The sequence below is a fragment of the Lissotriton helveticus genome, unplaced genomic scaffold, assembly GCF_964261635.1.
Source record: "Lissotriton helveticus unplaced genomic scaffold, aLisHel1.1 SCAFFOLD_404, whole genome shotgun sequence".
Classification (NCBI taxonomy): Eukaryota; Metazoa; Chordata; class Amphibia; order Caudata; family Salamandridae; genus Lissotriton; species Lissotriton helveticus.
The window spans coordinates 227,175-233,148 of record NW_027612035.1 but is presented as its reverse complement, the minus strand read 5'-3'; positions in this window follow the sequence as shown (position 1 = coordinate 233,148).

Sequence of the window (5,974 nt, the reverse complement as noted above, 5' to 3'; positions counted from 1 at the left end):
AAGTGCTCCGGACATCATGGGTGCATTTGGATCCATGTCTACTGCCATAAGGAAGTTACTACGGGCCTGGGTGGGGGCTGTAAGCACCAGGTCCACGATGGTTTGACTCGGTGTGCTCCCAGGCTTCCAGGAACCTGAGACAGGACATGGGTGTTAAGCCCCGAGACCGGGTAGCGCTCAAAGGCCTAAGGATGGAGGCCTGGATCGATTTAGTGGAGGCCAGTACATTGCGTAATAGCTCAAAGTTCAGGGGCATTATTAACAGCCCATTTCTATATGGAAATAATGCTAATTTACTGGAAGCCCATATCACTGAGGACAATTGAGTACATCATTTCGAGGGTATCTTCCAGTCGGGTACCCCGCCAACTGAGAGGCAGGAAAGGGTGGAAGGCAAGTCGGAACTTATTTTCACCACGCAAGAGGTGAGAGCTGGTATTCTGGGTCTGTCTAAACACAAGACCCCCGCGCCAGATGGGATCCCGCCATATCTCTACATCGCCCACGTAGAAACCTGGGTGCCTGTCCTCACAGCTGTTATCAGTGGAGTGGTGTGGCTCACTGGTTAGAGGCGGCAGACCCGTAAGCAGAGAACGGCCCGGGACCAGGGTTCAATTCCCGACGCGGCAGGGTCGTGGACTAGGGTCAAAACGGACTCGATAATTCTCGCCTCGGTGCCTACTCTAACCAGGGAACACACTCAGCAACTCTGGGCATTAAGCTTGCCTCATTTCTACAACGGCCCCCCACAGAAGCCGGGGATGCCTGGTTTCACCTTGGAGATACCCAGAAAGGGACCATCTCACAGGGAAAACCAGGACGGGTTCCCCAGCGGTCTTCAGCGCCAGGATACTCCTTGGAGTCGCAGTGCTCTTTACAAGTACACCCACATTTACATTTATCAATGCTGCATACCAGGTTGCCGCCCAGATTCTTGGGCTTTATCGATTATAGTCCCGGTATTTAAAAAGGTAGATCGGTACAGTACCTATTGTTATAGGCTCATTTCTCTTCTGGACTCTGTGGTGGAGGTGGTGGGCCACATGGTACTTGACACACTTGTATCTTGGGTTGATGAAAACAACTTTTTATCCGATATCCAAAACGGCTTTCGCGCAGGTCGTTCCATTGTGGAACAGTGTTTTAAACCTGTACATGGTTCTGAATAAATACACTGTGGCTCATTCCAGCCCCATATACCTAGCCTTCATGGACCAGTCCTCAGCATTCAACTGTGTTAATAGGTCCAAGCTGTGGCAGTTGATGTCCTCCATTGGCATTGACAGTAACATAATTTTATTTCTGCGGGATCTTCACCGTGATTCAACCGTGGTTGCCCGCTATTCAAAGGATCTGAAAGTGTCCAGTCAGCTTGACATCAAGAGAGGGGTGTGTCAGGGGTGCATTAGAGAACCCTTTCTTTTTAACCTATATATTAATTGCTTAGAGAAGACCCTTTTGGCCACAAATGCTGACAGTCCCCAGGTAGGCAAGCGTAGCCTGCCAGTCCTCCTGTACGCAGACGACACAGTCCTTGGGCGAGGACAGGTCGGTGCCTACAACTTCTTCTGAATTCTTTTGCCCTTTTTATGAAGGACTTGGACCTTTCGTTTAATCATTCCATGTCGTTCATTATGCAGGTGGGACCCCGTAAAGCTAAGTAGTTCGCTTTTAAATTCGGACTTTCGTCAATACCGAAGACCAATGTTTTCTCCTGTTTGGGAGTTGTGTTTGACGATTCCTTGAGTTGGTGTCCTTTGCTTACTTGGAAGAAAGGGGATCTAGTGAAAGATTTTGCAGCTGTTTTTAACTTTGCCAGCAGCTAACTATATCTCAAAGGTTAGTTATGGGAGTGAGATATTGGGCCACATTGGGGTAGGGGCAGTTCAAAGTGCTGAAAACTCTTTCCTGCGATGGGCCTTTCAGTCCCACAAAGCACCAAATTTTATGTTGTGTGCGAAGAGTTGGGGATGCCTTTCCTCTCAGATGAACTGACTTTCCGTCCCCTGGCTTTGTGGCTTAATATTTGGGCTAGGCAAGACACTTCGCAAAGAGGTCCTACGGAAATGACTTTCACTTTACCATGTCTCAAGCATCCGATGGCTCCAGTATATAAGAGTTGGCCTCTCCAGGGTAGGTAGGAACTATTCGTTAACCCTAAGCGCATATGTAAGAGGGACCTTTCTCTGGTCAAGGAGTGCTTTTTAAGAATGAGCTGCTGTGATAGAGGGAAATGAGCTGTGTTAGCCTAGTGTGCGTAAGTACATCGTGTCAAAAATGGTACCAACCAACAAACCTTATCTTCTAGGGCTTAAAAGCATCCATGATCATTTTCTATTGACCCGTTTTCGGCTCAACCTCTTCCATTACCTCTTGGCACACCCTCGCGGCTTCCACAGAGGCCAGTGCCTCATGCCCTGTGGCTGCAACAGTGAGTCTCCTCAGGACATGATGCACTTTGTAATGTTTTGTAGTTTTTATGCTGTCCCTAGAAAGTTATTGATTATTCCCATTCTCAAAAAAGCGGGTTTTAGGCGGGTGAGACCAGCTCTTATCTTTTTACAACTCCTCTCTAAAGACACTGTTTTGCATTTCGCTGTTAGAGACTCAGGTCAAGCTGCGATTAACTTCTGTACTGTAATTCATGAATTTTTATCTTGTGTTCTGATTAACTTGGACATGTTATATTTGTCAATCTGTAACTTGGAAGATGTTTTATCATTTTATGTATGACTTTTATGTTTTTCTTTTATAAAACCGAATAAAGTTTGTTGATAATAATCACTAGGGGATTCATTTACAGGGTAGCATGGTATCCCTCACAATACCTGCAGGAGTCACAGTCCACACAATGTACATGCATTGTTCCCCCTACTTCCAACTTTACATATACCCCCAATCACCTGCCCAAACCTCTCCCTGCTGATGCCAATGTGGTCCTCCGTCAACCCGCAGACCATATTTTTGGCCCCTTTCAAAGTGCCCATACAATAAAAATGCTGCAGTTGTAAATACATATCAACTACCATTTGTTGTGTTTGAAACATTTTATTGAATAATAAAACCTAATAAACATAAGCTGATGATTAAAGCAAAACAGAACATCAGTTGCCATACACAAAAGAGACGAAAGTAGTACATAAAAATCAACATACTGTAACACAGCAAAGTTATGAGAGTACAATTCCTAATTTCGGGCAAACTTTAAAGTTCAACAACAGAAACGTTCATAAAGAACAGGAAAGGAAACAAAGAAGGTGGGATACAGTGATTTCATTGATGTAATGCTTCCTAAATATAGAAAACCAAATACTATTATTTTCCTTAAGCAATAAAGTCCGCACAGTAAAATACTAAGAGAAAAATATTGAACAAGGAACATTTCATGTGCAATTAGAATTCAATTTGAATATTTTTATCTCCTCAGCATTATTTGACTCATGATTACAACCTGAATGCCTTCTGGATTTGAACCACCTCATGGGGTTCAAAATCACATCTTTTCCAACAATAGGATTCAAATGATAAACTTGAATTTCAATTCAATTTATTGATTTAGGCCTTTTTGGGGATCAACAATTTTAAATATATACAAAATCCACACACTTTTGCGAAATTGTCACCTAAACTTTAATTCAATCCACCTTTTGATTAAACACTTCCCATTCCAGCAAGCATCACAGGACCACTTGTTGTTATCTTTCCAATTAGTCATAATGTTTCGGGTGATTTTGAGGGAGGAGATTATCCTGGTCTGGCTAAAACTGTTTAATGGGATCTTAGAAGGTACATCTCGCCTGTCTGACGCATGGAGTGATGCAGTTATTGCACTGATTTTAAAGCCAGGGAAGAACCCAACTCAATGTCCGTCATACCGCCCAATTTCTTTGCTAAATGTTGACTATAAAGTCTTTCCTGGAATTCTGAATGGCCGGGTTAGCAAAGTTGTTGGGCCAATAATTCACACGGGTCGAAAGGGTTTCTTGCCAGGCCGGCAGATGTCCGATTTAATACATACCTTAATTGGGTCGATTGAATTGGCTTCCTCGCAGGGTCTCCCTCTATCAATCATTACTGTTGATGCAGCCAAGGCCTTTGACTGGGTGAAATGGCACCTTCTGGATCGGGTTCTTAAGGTCTTTGGTTTTGCCTATAGTTTTAGGGAAGTGTTCAAAGAAATATATAAATCCCCTCAGGCCCAGATTCTGGTTAATGGCAATCTCTCCCTGGTAGTGAAGATAGGGCGTGGATCTAGGCAGGGCTGCCCGCTTTCCCCCATCTTATTTGATTTATATATAGAGCCGCTAGCTCAGAGCATAAGGCTGAATCAGAAGATTGTCCCTTTAAATAAACAGGTTTGTACGAAAGTTAGCACTGTATGCTGACGACCTGATCCTTCTATCATCCAATGTCAGCACTACACTTTCAGAGCTTGAAGCTGAAACCCAAACTTTTGGAAGCCTGTCAGGTTATGAGACCAACAATGAGAAAACCGAGGTTATGGCCTGGAACATAACCGATCAGGAGGGGAATTTTGTTAAAGAACTTAGATATTTAGGAATTATAATATCTCAGGACCCCGCCCTAATCCCCAAGATTCATCTAGATAGAGTTTCAAAAGAGGTCAATGTCCTACTACATAGATGGCAGAGTATCCCACTTTCATTGTATGGGCGAGTTAATCTCATCAAGATGTGTGTCCCCCCAAAATACGCTTACCTTTTTAACAACATTCCTTTAGAATTCGGAAAATCTGATAGTCTTAAAATCCAGGGCAAGATATCTTCCTTTATCGGGGCAAGTAAAGCGATCCAGTTATCCTGGAAGAAATTAAGGCGCAAACTCCAGGGAGGGGGGTGGCCCTACCAGTCTTCCAGCTGTACTGTTGGGCTTATCAACTAAAGAACTGTAGAATGTTATTGCTCTCTCCGGACAGTTCGCTAAGAGGCTACATGTTTAAAGCCATGTTAGTATGAGAAGAGGAGCTAGGTTTCATGAACAAGTTTGACTCTCCTAAATTCTTTAAAAAAATGTGTTTAAAGACTCTGCGTTCGGCGGCTAGGTTGTGGTCGGACTGCCGAAATTGTTTAGGACTATCCTATTATAGTGATTGGGCGCCAGTTTGGGATTCTCCTGGTACACCAGTCTCTTTTGGACTCTCTTGCTTACCCACTAAAAGAGGCAGGAGTTGTATATTGGAGAGATATTGTACTTGGTGACAAATGCCATTCCTGGGAATACTGGAACCATATTACTAACTGTACTTTGTCCAGGTTCAAGTTTTATCAGCTCTTTTCCTGCTGTAAGAAGCAAAGCTGGCCACTTACAGAGGATAGCAGTATGGAAAGCGAACTACAGGATCTAGCTCCACGGAAAAAAAGAAGTGGGACAATGGTATAACCATCTTTTGGCAGCTACAGGCAGAAAGATGGATCAACCATACAGAATCTGGGAGAACTACTTGCCGAGCGAGGAGTTGGAACCTTTATGGCAAGTATCTCTAGATACTCTTTACCCCCTGATTAAATCTGCTGCACTGAGAAAATAACACTTTTATACACTCCATAGAATCCATTGGTCTCCCCTTAAGTTATCCAAGATAAAGGGAGGGGGAAAAGCCAGCTGTATGAGATGCGGCCTTCAGAATGCAGATGATGTCCATGTATTCGCGTCTTGTTTCAAGATACAAGAATTTTGGACAAATGTGGGTTAGACTATCTCTAGAGCCCTTGGTCGCATCACGGAGGTAAGCCCAACTCTTATACTATTTGGCTTTACTCCTGCACTGGGGGAGCTCCAGACCCGATAGGGCCCCAACAAAAACTGGTGTTTTACTTAATTTTGCTGGCTAGGAGGGAGATTTGTAAAGCATGGCGCCAGGCGACATCTCCTACTTGGAATGCTTGGTGGAGTATAGGATCATGGCCGCATTAATCTCCTCTATCCACAAGGATTCTGATATCTTCAGTTACTG